Source organism: Cricetulus griseus, chromosome X (genome assembly GCF_003668045.3).
Source record: "Cricetulus griseus strain 17A/GY chromosome X, alternate assembly CriGri-PICRH-1.0, whole genome shotgun sequence".
Classification (NCBI taxonomy): Eukaryota; Metazoa; Chordata; class Mammalia; order Rodentia; family Cricetidae; genus Cricetulus; species Cricetulus griseus.
In genome coordinates, this window is record NC_048604.1 from 25,839,950 (window position 1) to 25,855,792 (window position 15,843).

At 43.7% G+C, this 15,843-nt stretch overlaps 1 protein-coding gene across 4 annotated transcripts in view; it reads right to left on the reverse strand.

Annotated features, from left to right (window-relative positions):
- Positions 1-6,231, reverse strand: part of Stag2 (stromal antigen 2) — a 139,124-nt gene extending 132,893 nt beyond the window's left edge. The window contains exon 1 of one of the 4 annotated variants that reach the window (XM_027433515.2): positions 5,987-6,231. The gene's annotated coding sequence lies outside the window, so the exon portion shown is untranslated. Of the gene's footprint in view, positions 1-4,553; positions 4,642-4,809; positions 4,944-5,986 lie in introns of those variants that run through there. The other 3 variants (XM_027433514.2, XM_027433518.1, XM_027433516.2) reach the window with 3 other exon arrangements.
- Positions 6,232-15,843: the final 9,612 nt, after the last annotated feature.

Here is a 15,843-nt window from a genome sequence, read left to right on the forward strand (position 1 = left end):
TTATTTTTAAAGGAATTTTACTTTTGAGTTTTACATGAAGTTATTAAGAGCTTATAAAAATCTCTTTAGTTTGTCATGTCTAATCATGTACTTTTCAATTAAAAAAATACAAGCATGCCAGCCAATGTCTGTAATCCCAGGACTAGGAAGACTCAAGTAGGAGGATCGCCAATTTGAAGGATACCTGGGATCCAGAAGGAGATGCCATCTGAAAATAAGTAAGTAAATAAACAAGCAAAGAGACCATTGTATGTGCCTTGTCTGAAGAGGAGAACAAAACAATTTTATTAGTATCTTTAACAAACTTTCTCTTCTTTCAAGATAGGATCTCACAAAGTAGCCCGGGGCTGGTCTAATACTCACCCTGTGTCCCAAATTGACCTCAAATTGACAGCAATCCTTCTACCTCAGCCTCCAAAGTGCTCAGATCACAGGTGTGAGCCACCGTGCCTAGCAACACTCACTTCCTGGTGTCTACTAATCAGTATCAAAGAAGTACAGCAAACATGTATAATAACCCTATTCAGGAGGAAAATTCCCTGTAGCAGATTAGCAAAGAAGCTAAAGATGTACCATTTCTTAAAATTCATATACACAAAACCCAGTCCACAAAGCCACATTACTTACACAGAAAAACAGAGTATTTAGTTAAATTAAATGCAAAAAATGCACTTCAGGAGATTGAAAAGGAAAACCGACAATTTTATTTCTTCATATCTTTGCCACCAGAACATGCAAAATCTACCATTTGTGACAAATACATAAAGAATTACTATACAGGCACAGTATGGAACTACACACAAAAAGCCCTGAGCATAAATATTAAATGTAGAAAACTAAAAAAAAATGCAAAGTACTTTTAAACATAGTGTAATTTTATAACTCCTTTTTATTCTCCAACAATCACATTTCAATATACACTAATAGCTAACTAGAACTACACTAAAAGTGCATCGCTAATTAGGACTATCCCTTTTCTTTGCTATTTATTATCCCGAATACAAAATAGTACTCCTCTAAATAACAAACTGTACATTCTAATATAAACCTTGGGTTCCAAACTAATCTTTCAACATCAAAAACTGAAGTGTTGCATCTATCACAAAGAACTGGAAGCATAATAAAAATGCTGCCCACTGTTTACAGCATTCCCATAGGACTGTGGTGAGTATGTTAAGCATGCAGAATAGTAAACATTACTAAAGTGACCATGAAGTCTTTTCACCTCTAACCTTGTATTCCCAAAGAAAGAGATTTGAGCCTGATCCTAGGCCAAGCCCCCAATTTTACTTCATACAAATGATAAAAAAAAATGGTGCATTTAATTTCATTAAAATTCTTTTCACATTTGGACCTTAAAACAATGAAAAATCAACTTCAAGGCTGCCAAAACTTCTCATTTGTTAGCTACTGCCTCACCACCAAAAATCAAATCTGATGCCACATCTTCACCATCGACTTAAAATGGTAAGGGAATAGGAATACAAACCTGAAGCCAGGAAACCTCCCTTCTCTCCCGATCCTTGTAAAAACCAATGATTCCAAGTAATAACAGTTCAGAGATGTTTACTCCCAGACTAGGGGACAATTTTTTTTTGATAATTGGGAATAATCTTTACCAAACACAAAAATAAGAGTGTCCATTGCTTTGGATTCCCTTCAGAACTTTAGCAGATATTCAAAACTGCATCTAACAGAGGAACAAAATAAGCTTGACACAGAATGGTAACACCAAACTGCAGAAAGCAATGCACTTACCTTGGATTGGGGGAGCAAATATACTAATTAAAGGAGACCCAAGGTCTTAATTTTAATTGCACTTTTATTGCTGATAGCAATATTGAAAATGTTCTTCAAAGAAAATATTGAAATAGCTTCCACATCAACTTCTAAGTAGTTAGAGCAGCAGATTGTTGGGGAGGGTACATCATTTTCTATGTACACATTCAATTTCCTATTGGTTTAAAAAGAAGAACCCTCTCTACCCTGCCTGTCAGTCTCAGATACCTTATAATACTACAGTTACTTCACAGTGGGAAGGAATGGCTAATAAGTACATTTCTTTTCCAATCCACTTCTCTACCTAGTCATTAACACCAAACACTGAAACTGAATCCAGCCATGTCAATCTTCCTACCGGGAATGCTCCCTATGGCACCCCAATCCCTTCCACTGGCGCTTACTCCAACTGCCAAAGCCCCTCCTATTAATAGTAAATCCCTCTCATACTGACTCACTCCAACTCCAAGTTAATGAAACAGACACCAAAAAGAATGTTTTAAATCTACAAATGGAATTTCCTGTTTTCAAAACGAAGAATCAAAAAGAAAGTAATGAGAGCACACTGAGACTAGTTACATTTAAAGTCGGTCTAATTTACAAGAATTGACATTGTTTCCCCTATACTGCTTGTTTAAATCTTTTTTCAAAGTCGGTATGCTAGGCATTATGTAATTACCTACACACAAGCCTAAGTTTCGTGTAAATAACTTAGATATGTAAATATAAAGAAGTCAGCCCATCAAAATGCAGTGAGTTGGGAGATTTTTTTCTTCCAAATTCTTCCTCAACTACAGAAATTTGCCAGCATATACAAAAGTAGAGGAAGTTAACAATGAGCCCTTCCGAACCCACAGCCACTTGTCTTTTCCTTTCATCTCTGTCTCCCTACTTATCTTGAAAGAGGGACATGTACTCATAAGGACAGTGAGAATAACCCCAAGGCAAAAATATAAAACTTGCATGTTAAAAAGTCAAAAATTTTGCAATCTTACTATAAGAGCATCCTGCACAAGTCCTAAATAGTCAAATTTAAGAATTCAGTTAAAAAACATAGAAATAACCATCTCTAAGAATTTTAATCAAGCCCATCAGACTCAATGAGTACATTTTAAATTATATTTTAAGAGGATAAATAGAAATACGAGATGAAAATGAACTTAAAACATTTGCAATTAGCTGGAATTCACACAGCACTTGATCTCAAAACCGAAAAAAAAAAAACCCAGACTATTTAACATAATGTGTCATGAAATTACAATTCAACCACTTGAAAAACCGCTGAACACTTATGCCTTAACTGGTCCTTCTGATCCCTAATTATAGATTGATATCAATGTAGAAAGAAAAGCAGGCATTTTGACGTAAGTGGTTTAAAATGTTCAAAATGAACCCCACCGTTCATTGAGAAATATATGAAAGCAAGAGCAAACTACCTGAATTGAATCTCCGTCACCAGCAATGCATCCACTTTCCAGGGCCATCAAAAACAAACCATATGAAGTTCACATATACCCTTAAACGCAACGCACTGGGCTCCAGACAGAATTAGGAGACCGCCTCCTGCTTTTGCTCCTAACCAATACGCAGAGAGAGAAGGTTGGCAGGAAAGTGCTGCGAGGACAGTAACAAACACCAGCAAGCTCCCGAGCAGGCCCTGCTCGAGCCAGGAATGACGCACTTCGGTAACCCGACTCTTTCTCCCCTCCACCCCCCGCCCCCAGCAGCGGTGCTGACACCGCCAACAGCCCAGAGTAGGAAAAAAGACAACAGAAAAAAAAAAAAAAAAGCAAAGCTTGGACTGCACCGGGTTTCATTAAGAAACCTCGATTATTCCTCTTTCGACACTAAACACCAGGACTAAACAGGAAAAGAAGCTTCGTGCTTAAGCAAGTCCCATCATGGTGGTTTAAGTCACTAAATTAAGCTGATAATGAGTCCAATCCACAGAGACATATATACAGGGTGTGGCTGCTGTGAAATACGGCGGTCCGTGGGAGAAACGGGGGTACGGAATTTACACTCCAGTGTGAAGGGAAGATGGGGCTTTACCGGGGTCGAGGAGGAGGCGGCCCGCGCATTTTAAGGAACCATTGCAAACCAACACAAGCGTCTCCTTTACTTAAACCTTACCCCACAGATCAAAAGTTTCTTATAGACATAGCACAGAAGCTGGAAATAATCATTTAATCAAAAAACACGACGCTTAATTTACCAACTACATCCAGAAGAAAGGAGGGGGGAGGGAGGGGAGGGAGGCAACAACATAAAAAACATCCTAGGCCACGGAGGAGAAAGTCTCCCAGACCGGATGAAACTACTAATGCAATATTAAAAATTCAAGTCGAGCACCAAAGCACGAAAAATCACACGATAACCCATTACCATTTAGAATTAAAAATAAAATGACATATAACAGCAAGGAGGAGCAGAAACTAAATGTCGAAAGTACAGCGGTTTATAAAAAAAATAAAAAATAAAAAAAATAAACTAAAGGCAAAACAAGACATTCTCGCGGCGGGAGGGAAAGGGAGAAAAAAAGGCCGAAATCAACAATACGTTTACGATTCTAGGCCAGAAGAAAATGGGAACGGGGCTCAAAGTTTTGCGGAACTACTTGATGCTGTTTCCCACACCTTCTCTCTCCCATGGCCCATCCGACCCTTTTCCTCCTGAAATTGCAGTCCACAGATCTCCGGATACGTGCGAGAAGAAAAGAGAAAGTCGCCCTCAAGCAAGAATAAAAGTGTGGAGGGAAAACAGAGGCTGCCTACCTGGGGCAAGGATCAGCTCAGTTCGTGCCTTGAGAAAGACAGTGCGGGTGGGGGTGGGAACGAAAAAGCAGCACTAAAACTAAAACAAAAGTGGCGCCAAAACCCCCCAACAAACAGCCTTCCACTCCCGCCCTTCCCCCCCTCTCCGCCCATGCCAGGCAAGCAGGGCCCCCTTTGGGGCAAGGTCTACGCGCAGGGGACCGACGCCGCCGGACCCCAGTCTATTTCGAAAATTGGTGCCCTAAGAAAAACTGACCGAAGTCGGGGCCTCGGAAAGGATGGAGAGATCGATGCCAACCGCTTTGCCCAAGCAGTTCCCCCACCACGCGCTGGAGATGATGGGGCGGGGGAGAGAAGCCGAGGGGCCCGTCACATGAATGTTGTTCCCTCTCTAGGAAGGGAGGAAGAGAGGGAGGGAGGGAGGGAGGGAGGGGAGGGGGGGAGGGAGGGAGGGGAGGGAGGGGAGAGGAGGGGAGGAAGGAGGGGAAGGGAGGAGGGAGGGGAGGAGGGAGGGGTGTGAGCAGAGTAGATTTTCCCTCGCCTCCCTCGGTCCGAGGCCCAAATAGACACAGGCGAGCCTGCTCGTCCTCCCCTCCCCCCGGTTCCCAGCACCTCCATTTTGCTCGCTTCCTTCCCCGCACCACCACTGCGCGCTCTCCCACCCCCCCAACACACACACACATCCACACACATCCACATAGACACACACACCCGGCCGAGGCCTCCCCGGGCTCGCCTTTCCTCGCCCCCCACCCGACTACGGATGGCACCCCCACCCCACCTCCAGTTTAGGGGGGGCTCTCTTCCCGTCCCCCCCCCAGGCGGCTTAGGAGGCCCCTGGAGGAGAGGCAGCCACATAGAACGCTACGCGGAGCCGCGGAGCCTCCATCTTGCGCCGCTGAGCGTTCTCCATTTTGGGCCACCCATTGGGGGGGGGTCCTCGGCGAGGCCCCGGGGTGGAGGGGGGGACAGTTGGGCGAGGGAGGCAGGAGAAAAGGCTGGAGCGAGGGTTAGTGGAAAAAAAAAGGAGCGTCGTGCGTTAAAAAAGCGGCTCTGGGAGGAGGGAGGCAGGAAACGGGGTTGGGGGGAGGTGGGGGAGATGCTGGAAGTTCCTTGCAAGTGTTGGGGTAGCGACTTGGGGGCGGAGAAGCGAGGCAGGGGGAGACGCGGGGGGCGAAGGCGAGGACGCGGTCCCCGCCGGCCGCAGCCGCTCAGCTCACTGCATGGCTGCCCCGCGCGGAGCCGCAGCCGGAGCCGGTGGACAGCCCGGGGCCGAGAAACGGCCATGGGGCATCCGGGCCGCCTCGCCTCCCTCCCCGCCGCAGCGCTCGCTTCGGTCCACTGCAAGCACACACACCTCACGGTGGGCCGCGCGCCCTCCGGGTGCCCCTCCAAACTTCTAGAAGCTTCGCCTCCGCCATTTTATAACTTACCTCCCCCCTCAGCGTCTACAGAGCAAGCAGCCAGGAAACTGTTGGCCTCCCCCACTCCTTCCTTCTTTCTCAGGCCGGGGGCTTCTTCACCCCTGGGCTGGTACAAGATTTTTTTTTTTTTTTGCCCCTTCCTCTTCTTTACACCCTTGAATTCTACTCGGGGACGGAAGCTCCCGCGGTTCTAGAGCGGTGGGGGGGTTGTTTGAAAGTGGCGGTCGGATCCGGCGGGTTTTTTTTTCTTTTTCTCTCTCTTTTTTTTCTTTCTTTTTTTTTTTCTTTTCTTTTTTTTTTTTTTTTTTTTTTTTTTTTGGTGGCGCTTCGGGATTGTTTGGGGTGTTCGCTCTTCGGCGACTTGGAGGCGAATGGAACGCGCAGGCGCCATCTGTCGGCCACGAATCCGCGCCCAGCTCCTGTTGGGAGGCAGCGGCATCTAGCGGCAGCCAGCGGCCATTGCAGCGCGCGCCTCCCACCCAGCATCCTCCTCCCTGTCCCCGACCAATCGCGACCGACCGACTCCCGGCTCCGGCGTCTCTGACGCCTCTTGTGAACTAGGCGCCCGCAGGGGCGCGCCGCCGAGTGGGGTAAACAAGGTGGCGTGCCCGCGCCTCACTTACTCATTCGTTGGGACGCGCTTCCTCCTGGCGCGGACTGGATGGGCCGCGGCTGCTGTGTCTGCGGCGCCAGGGAGGAGGTCGCCCGGAGGCCAGGAGCACTGTCCGCCTGAGCCTGGCCGTGGGAATTCCGGGCCATGACGACCCAATAGTCCCACTCCTCCGCCCCCTGCGCAGCCCCGGAGTGGCAGGACAGCACCCTTCGAAGCTCTCTCCTCCAACACACCTATCCCAGCAAAGGGCCCCCGGGTCCTTTCCTACACCCCCTGCACTTGCCACCCAGAGAACCCAACTCATGCCCCCTGATTCCAAGGGATTCGATGGCTCGAATTTTTGTTTGTTGGGGGGTGAGGGGGGCTTCGAATATGGGGGAGGGGAAAGATGCTGATTCTCTTTACCAGGAAGACTGCTGATGGGTGGGGAACACATATGTGATTTTCAGCTGACAATTCCTGTTCCAAGAAAACGTGGTCTCTATCCTCAGATTCTAGGAGACTTAGGGAAGTAGGCTACTAGACTAGTCCGGCCGCTCAACCAGTTTATTGTCGACTTTGGGGGCTTGGGGGCGGGAGAGGAGACGGGACCAAAGTGGCATGAAATACAGACACATGCAAGGAACAGGGTAGGCAGGGGACCTGCGGAGATTACCAGACACAGAGAGGACCTGCGGAGATTACCAGACACTGGCCTTCTGTGGAGGCCACCTTGCCACATTGTTAACAAGTTCCTTATCTTTGCTCTTATCCCTCCTGCAAATATTTTGAAGTGTAAAAAGACCTTTTGCCCTCTTTCCAACTCCCTTGATTCCTTATCACCCTTGGGTGTTTATTGGGAGGATTTTCTTTTTGTCACTTCATTTCCAGTCTACCCTCCTGGGACCTTTGACTGCCTAGAGCTCTCTATTGGGGGGGGGTTGGGTTTGGGGTGGGGGATACTCAGGAATGGCCTATTCCTGCCAAGCTGCTCTTCTCCTTGGACAGGAAGAGAACTATTAATTACGCTGTTTTCCATTGCTATTACAGAAGTTCCTAGCCACCTAAAATAGCATCAGATTAAAAATCGTTTCTGGTTCTTTTTTTTTTTTGCATGTTGATTAAAATATCTTTCTCGGTATTCAGTTGTTTCAAACATTTAGTAATAAGAAAAATGACAAATTTTATGAGCTGAGTAAATGGTGGGCATCACATCCTATCACAAACCTTAGGAGATTCCTAATGCAATATGTTGCTTACTGGCATTCCTTAAATTATATTCCTTCCACTTCTGTGTCTTAGGTCCTCTATCCATTGAGCTTATTGTTATGGTCCTGCAACTTAAAAAAAAAGATTATGGTATATTTGATCAAATCAACAATAAAAGTTAAAAGAAACATCTAAATACCAATAAAAATGAGGGTTTTTTTTAAACATTTTTACTTACCAGTAAAGCACCAGGGCGTAGAATAGCATTCAAAATACATTTCCATTTCTTTGCTAGACCTTCTTTGCTAGAACTATATGCAGCTTTTCATAGATTCAAGTTTCAGAATGATGCAGCTAGAACATTAATAGGCAGCAGTGGAAAATTTACAGTTTAAGCAAAATTCCTCCTGAAGTAATAGAAAAATCAGACTGTGTGCCAAATAATTTTACAGTAATTAGTAGTTCAATTGTGTCAATTTGGGTAAGTTGTAAGTAAATCACTTCCTTTTTTTTACTGTTTTAGTATGGACTGGATGGAAATGATGTTCTGCTCCAAACAGCACATAGCACATGGTACAGTTTCTCATGTTTTTTTGTTTTTTTTTTCTTTTTTTTTCTTTTTTTTTCGAGACAGTGTTTCTCTGTGGCTTTGGAGGCTGTCCTGAAATTAGCTCTTGTAGACCAGGCTGAACTTGAACTCACAGAGATCCACCTGCCTCTGTCTCCCAAGTGCTGGGATTAAAGGCGTGCGCCACCAACGCCCGGCTTCTCATAAGTTTTAGAAATTTAGGTTCAATGTTGTCTGTGTAACAACTGAGGTATTAAGAACAATTCTATGCTTTAAATGAAATTGAAAAGTTCTAGCAAATTTGCTTTCATTTTGTGAAAAATACTAGTGAAAATCAGTAACTAGTGTAATATCAGAAGTGAACTTTGTAGCGAAGAAATTTGTTTGTTTGCTTACTTGCTTATTTATTTGATTTTTCTAGACAGGGTTTCTCTGTGTAGCTTTGTAGACCAGGCTGGCCTCGAACTCACAGAGATCCACCTGCCTCTGCCTCCTGGGTACTGGGATTAAAGGCATACACCACCATGCCTGTCAGAAAAATTGACCTAATCATAATTTTATGTAACATGTCCATGAGTAGAAGACTGGAAAGAGTCACAGGAAGAATTGTGGATGTTTTATTTAGATTTTGACAAACCCCAAGATTTATCTGTTACAATGTAGTCTGTACATTTCTAGTGAGGAGAATATTTTTTCATGAGAGTGTCATATCCTGCCTGGCAGCAGGTGTCTTTATCCAGTAGCCATTTTTCCAGTCCTCATGTGGGTTTTACTGTATCATGAACCAAAAACCAGTTTGACACTTCCTTTTTAGTTTGGTTTGGTTTGGTTTGGTTTGGGAGGTGTTTTGTTTTATTTGAGGCAGCTTTTTGCTATGGATCCCAGGCTGACTTGAACTTGTAGCACTCCTCTTATCTGAGCTTTCCAAGCTCTAGGATTGTAGGTATACGCCACCACACATAGCAGTTTGTCACTTTTTTGTATCTAGCATATGACCAGCCAACTTCCTCCTGAGCATGCATCCTAGAAAAAAATGAAAACTTATGTTTATATGAAAACATGCAAATGTTCATAGCAGCTTGATTTGTGATGAGCAAAAAGAAACAACCTAGATATCCGTGAAATGGTTAAACAAAGTGTGCATTCACATACGGAATATTACTCAGAAATTAAAATGAACCATTGATTCACAGGAAATGTAAATGATTCTCATGGGCATTATGCTTAATAGAATGTAAAACTCCATTTTCATAAAGTTACAGACTACCAGATGGGCAAATATGGCTCAGCAGGTAAAAATGCTTGTGGTGAAGCCTAAAATGACCTGTGTTCAATCCTCAGTGCCCACATGGTTTTTGTTTTGTGTGGTTTGGTTTGGTTTTTCGAGACAGGGTTTCTCTGTGTAGCTTTGGAGCCTATCCTGGCACTCACTCTGGAGACCAGGCTGGCCTCGAACTCACAGAGATCCGCCTGCCTCTGCCTCTGCCTCTGCCTCCCGAGTGCTGGGATTAAAGGCGTGCGCCACCAACGCCCGGCATTTGTTTGTTTGTTTTTTTGGGGTTTTTTGTTTGTTTGTTTGTTTGTTTTCGAGACAGGGTTTCTCTGTGGCTTTGGAGGCTGTCCTGTAACTAGTTCTTGTAGACCAGGCTGGCCTCGAACTCACAGAGATCCGCCTGCCTCTGCCTCCCGATTGCTGGGATTAAAGGCGTGCGCCACCAATGCCCGGCCAAGTGCCCACATGGTTAAAGGAAGACAACCACCTACTACAAGTTGTCCTCTGACCACCACCACCACCATGCCCATACCTGTGCTTGGCCATGTATACACACATACATGCACAGATAATGCAAAAAAATTAAGTCATGTATTATGATATCATAAAATCTTCAATTGACAAAGTCACAGTTCATAGTAGATTCATAATCGACACAGATTATATTTGAGGAATGGGTATGCCTATTAAGGGGTAACTTGAAGTGGTTTCTTTGTGATAACTGAACAACTGATCACTCAAATGTAAATATGGAATACAATTTCATGTAGCTACACACGCTTCATGGAAAAATGGGTGAAATTCCAATGTGTGCACAAGCTAGCAATATTGTATCAAAGTTAATTTCCTGCTCTTGACGGGGCACTGTTGTTATACTTACTATTATTATCATTAAACAAAGCTGCATGAAGGGTATGTGAAATTTTGCAGGGGTTTGAGAGCACTAAACTATTTCAAATATAATATATAATAAATATAATAGAAAATATTCAGCCGGGTGGTGGTGGTGCACGCTTTTAGTCCCAGCACTTGGGAGGCAGAGGCAGGCAGATCTCTGTGAGTTCGAGGCCAGCCTGGTCTACAAGAGCTAGTTCCAGGACAGCCTCTAAAGTTACACAGAGAAACCCTGTCTCGAACCCCCCTCCCTTCAAAAAGAAATTATTCAGCCAGAAACAATGATGCATGTGTCTAATCAGGACTTCAAGTTCAGACTAAGCAACATATCGAGACTTTGTCTCAAAAAAATGGATACTGATAACAAAAGAAAAACTCTCTTGTTAGTGGAAAGATAAGAACCACATATCAAAGAAATGCATCAAATTTCTAGCTTACAGTCATTTTAGTAACCTTAGAGATATGACTAATTCCCAAGATCCCTATCATTCTTGTTGACTAAGAGCCTGATGCTGCAATACTTAGAGTAGACCTTTGACCTGTGGCATCAACAGGAAATAGCCATACCTGGAAGCCTGATCTAGGCACATGCCTTTAATTCCAGCACTCAGGAGGCTGAGGCCAGCAGATCTCCGTGAGTTCCCAGCCAGCCTGGTCTACATAGGGAGTTCCAGGGCTACAGAGAAACACTCCCGCCAAATTTTAAAGACATCTTAAATACTATATTACTGGATTTTTTTATTCTTTTTACTTTAAAAAATATGCAGTCATCCCAGTGAGTTAATGGAATTGAAGATGCAACTACATACTAAATACTAAATCTCTCTCTCTCTCTCTATATATATAGTAAGACAAGATCTATGTAACTCTGTCCCGGAACTTGCTAAATAGACCAGACTGGCTTCCAGCTCACAGAAATCTGCTTGCCTCTGCCTCCAAAGTGTTGGGATTGAAGACAAGTATCACCATGCTTTTAATTGTGGGGGAGTCTGGGTCTGTGTGGGTCTGCATCTGTGTAGAGGGGTGGGGCAGTCAGTTTTCTCCTAGCGTGTGGGACCCTAGAGCTTAAATTCAACTCATCAGCCTTGGCAACAGTGCTCTTTTACCCACTAAACCATCTCAGCAATCCTAAGAGCTGATTATTTCTTCTATGCAACACATCTCATTTCTCACCTGCATTACAGTAATGTTCCCACATCCAGATTCTTTTGCATCAAATCCAATACAGATCAGATTACTGCCTTGCTTTTATGCTCATTTAATTGTTCCCGTATTTACTCTCTCTGACTCATTCAGTTACTTTTTTGGTTTCACTGTGTATCAGCCTTGGCTGTCCTGGAAAACCTGACAGGCCCTCAAACTTACAGAGATCTGCCTGCCTTTCCTGCCCTAGGTCTGGAATTAAAAGCATGTACCACCATGTCCAGTTCAATCCCATCATTTCTTATTGGCCCACATTGCTGACATTCCTGCTTCTGTAGCATCTATGTGTGTCTGGAATCCCCCGAAGGACAGGTGTGGCGACACACACCTGTAATCTAAGTACTGGAAAGTGAAAGCAGGAAGATCAGGAGCTCAAGGCCAACATGGGCTATGTGAGACCCTATCCCAAAAATTAAAATTAAAAAAAAAAGCCTAGGGATCTTCCTTAAATGCCAATTTTGTTTTGAGAAGTCTGGGGTTAGTGTGAGACTTGCAATTCTACATATCTAGCAAACTTCCTGACATGCCTATGCTCTGAGTAGTGAAAACCCGAAGAAGAAAGTATAAATTCTTTAGGGTAGTTTTTCCTACCTTCCACACTCATCTCGATTTCATCACTCCTCACAGTGAACTCTGATGGAGCAATGCCTCTGTTGTTCAGTGCTCTATTTCCTTAGCAGAGAAAATAAGAACTAGTTTTGAAATGCTACTGAGGATGTTAGCAAAGAGGAACCTTTACAGGATGCTTGATGGGGATAAAATCTGGTGTAGCAACTATGGAAATCAACATGGACGTTCCTGATAAAACTAAAAGTAGAACTGCCATATGATCCCGCCATAGTACTTCTGGGCATTTTGCATAGCATAATCACCCCAGTTCCATCCATTTCCAAAGGATTAAGTCAGCACACTAAAGACATACTTGCATATCCATGTCTATTGCTGCACACTATTCACCATAGCTAAGAAATGGAACCAGTCTAGTTGTCCATCAACAGATAAATGGATAAATAAATGTGATACATACACTTGATAGAGTTTTGCTCTACCACATGTAAGTATGAAAGTGTGTAATTTGCAAGAAAATGGATGGAACTTGAAATGATTATGTTAATCAAAATAAGCCAGATTCAGAAAACACTACCATGTGTTTTCTCTCATTCACAGAATCTAAATTCAAGAATGTATGTGTGTGCCTGGCAGTGGCGGTGTGTGCACTTGGGAGTCAGGGGCAGGCAGATCTCCGTGAGTTTGAGGCCAGCCTGATCTACAGAGCAAGTTCCAGGGCAGCTTGGAGTACACAGAGAAACCATGTCTGGAACTGCTACCCCTCCCCCCAAAAAGAATGTATGTATGTATGTGTATGTGTGTGTGTTACGTGGTGTGTGTATATGTAGGCATGCAAAAAGAAAAGAGACTATGAAAGTAGAAGAGAGCTCTTATAGAGGAAAAGAGGGCAATGAATACAAGTTACGTAAAAGCAGAAAGGGGAACTATGTGGGGGGTGTGGGGAAGACCAGGAAGAAGTTTAGAGAAGGGCAGTTGGGCAAGCAGATAACAAAGCATAGTGATATGTATTTGTTGAAAGTCTGAGGGTATAGTTCAGTGGTAGAATGCATGATTAGCAAATGGAAGACTGGGATAAAAGCCATATGCATAGGTGGTTGTGTATTTGCTGAATGAAAGAATGAACTAGTAAACAACTACACCCTGCTCATGTGCCAAATAGGTGTGTGTGTGTGTGTGTGTGTGTGTGTGTGTGTGTGTGTGTGTGTGTGTGTGTGTGTGTATGAGTGCCAGGCAAGTACTCTACAAATGAGTTGCATACACTGCTCCTAGCCAAACATTGTAAACAAACCAAATTACTTAGTACTTTCCAAGCGCTTTCCCACCTCTGTACTCAAACTATTTCTTTCCTTTCCCAAGATTTTCCGCATTCAATCTTATACAATGTTTTGTTTTGTTTACTTGGCTTTTGTTTTAGGTTTTTTTTTTGAGACAGGTTTCTCTGTGTAGCCCTGGCTGTCCTGGAACTCTCTCTATATATAGACCTGGGTGGCCTGGAACTCACAGAAATCTGCCTGCCTCTGCCTCCCGAGTGCTGGGGTTAAAAGGGTGAGCATCAACGTCCTGGCAATCTTTTGCAGTCTTAAATGTCTAATTTAAATATTGTAATTATGTCTGTCATTTGGGCAATCACCTACCTATCAGGTTGTGGTTTCTTAAATTTTTGATTGTTTGTTTGTTTTTGTTTTTCAAGACAGGGTTTCTACGTGGCTTTGGAAGCTGTCCTGGAACTAGCCCTTGTAGACCAGGCTGGTCTCAAACTCACAGAGATCCTCCTGCCTTTGCCTCCCAAGTTCTGGGACTAAAGGCATGCACCTCTACCTCCTGGCCAACAATTTTTTTTATTACACTGAGATGAGAAAATAAATAATAGTCTAGGCTCTGGGTGTGGTAGCACACACCTTTGATCCCAGCACTTGGGAGGAAGAGGCAGGCAGATCTCAGTGAGTTCAAGTCCAGCCTAGTATACAGAGTGGGTTCTGGGACCACAAGGGCTACATAGTGAGATTTTTTTCAAAAAAAGGAGAATGTTTTATAATAATAACAGTTTGTATAACTATGTGAACTGATGTGGTAACCATATGTCATGATTGAATACTTGTAATATAGCTAGAGCAGCTAGGAAATGGATTTTTATTTTAATTAGTTTTAATTAAAACTTAAATGTAAAATAGTCACATGTGGCTAATGGCCACTGCATTGAGCAAATATCTAGAGATTTTTTATTCCAGTTGTTTTTTTTTTTTCATTCAAAAGTATTTACTGAGTTCCCCATGTACCCAAGACACACAGTCTTTTAGGGGTTATTAGAAAAACTACTTGAATTGAAGAAGGTGCTTGACCTCAGGTAGCTTGGAATCTGTTAAGAAAAAGAACAGAGCCGGGCGTTGGTGGCACACACCTTTAATCCCAGCACTAGGGAGGCAGAGGCAGGTAGATCTCTGTGAGTTCGAGACCAGCCTAGTCTACAAGAGCTAGTTCCAGGACAGCCTCCAAAAGCCACAGAGAAACCCTGTCTCGAAAAAATCAAAAAAAAAAAAAAAAAGAAAAAGAAAAAGAACAGAAGAGATCAAGATAAGAAATAATATAGAGGAAGACATTATACGTTTAAAGAGAAATCAGGCACTAGGGAAATGTCTGGAGATCTACAAAGATGACACCAACTAACAATCTAAGCAACAGAGGAGAGGCTACCTTAAATGCCCTCTCCTGATAATGAGATTGATGACTAATTCATATGCCATAGTATAGCCTTCATCCAGCAGCTGGTGGAAGTAGAAGCAGACACCCACAGCTAAACCTTGAACTGAACTGTAATCCAGTTGCAGAGAAGGAGGACTAATAAGCAAAGGGGACTATAACAGGCTGGTGAAGCCCACAGAAACAGCTGACCTGAACAAGGGAGAGCTCTTGGTCCCCAGACTGATAGCTGGGAAACCAGCATGGGACTGATCCAGACCCCCTGAATGTGGGTGTCAGTGAGGAGACCTTGGAAATCTATGGGGCCTCTTGTAGTGGATCAGTACTTATCCCTAGCATAGGAATGGACTTTGGGAGCCCATCCTACGTGGAGTAATACTCCCTGAGCCTAGGTCCTATCCCAAAGAATATGACAGACTTTGAAGACCCCCCCCATGGAAGGCCCACCCCCTGGGGAGCAGTGTGGGATAGGTAGGGTTTAGTTGGGGGGGCAGGGGAGGGAGAGGGACCTGGGATTGTCATGTAAAATAATTTTCTTTCTAATAAAAAAAAAGACAGTAAGGCTCAAATCATTCCAAACAAGAGTTACAGAAGATTGACAGCATAGGACATACACAAAGGAGAATGTGGCAGAGTCCCAAAAGGAAGGTAAGTATTGAGGTGGCATAGTATTAATTAAACAAACAAAAGATAAAGCATGAAGGAGTGTGAACAAAAATGTACAGTGAAGACTGAATGCCCATTGTCCCCTGTGAGTAGAAGACCTATAGTTCATTGGGCAATGGGGATTAGAGGACAAGGAACCCTATTAAAAGAACCGGAGGTAATTACACAGTACTGGTGGGAATGTATACAGCTTT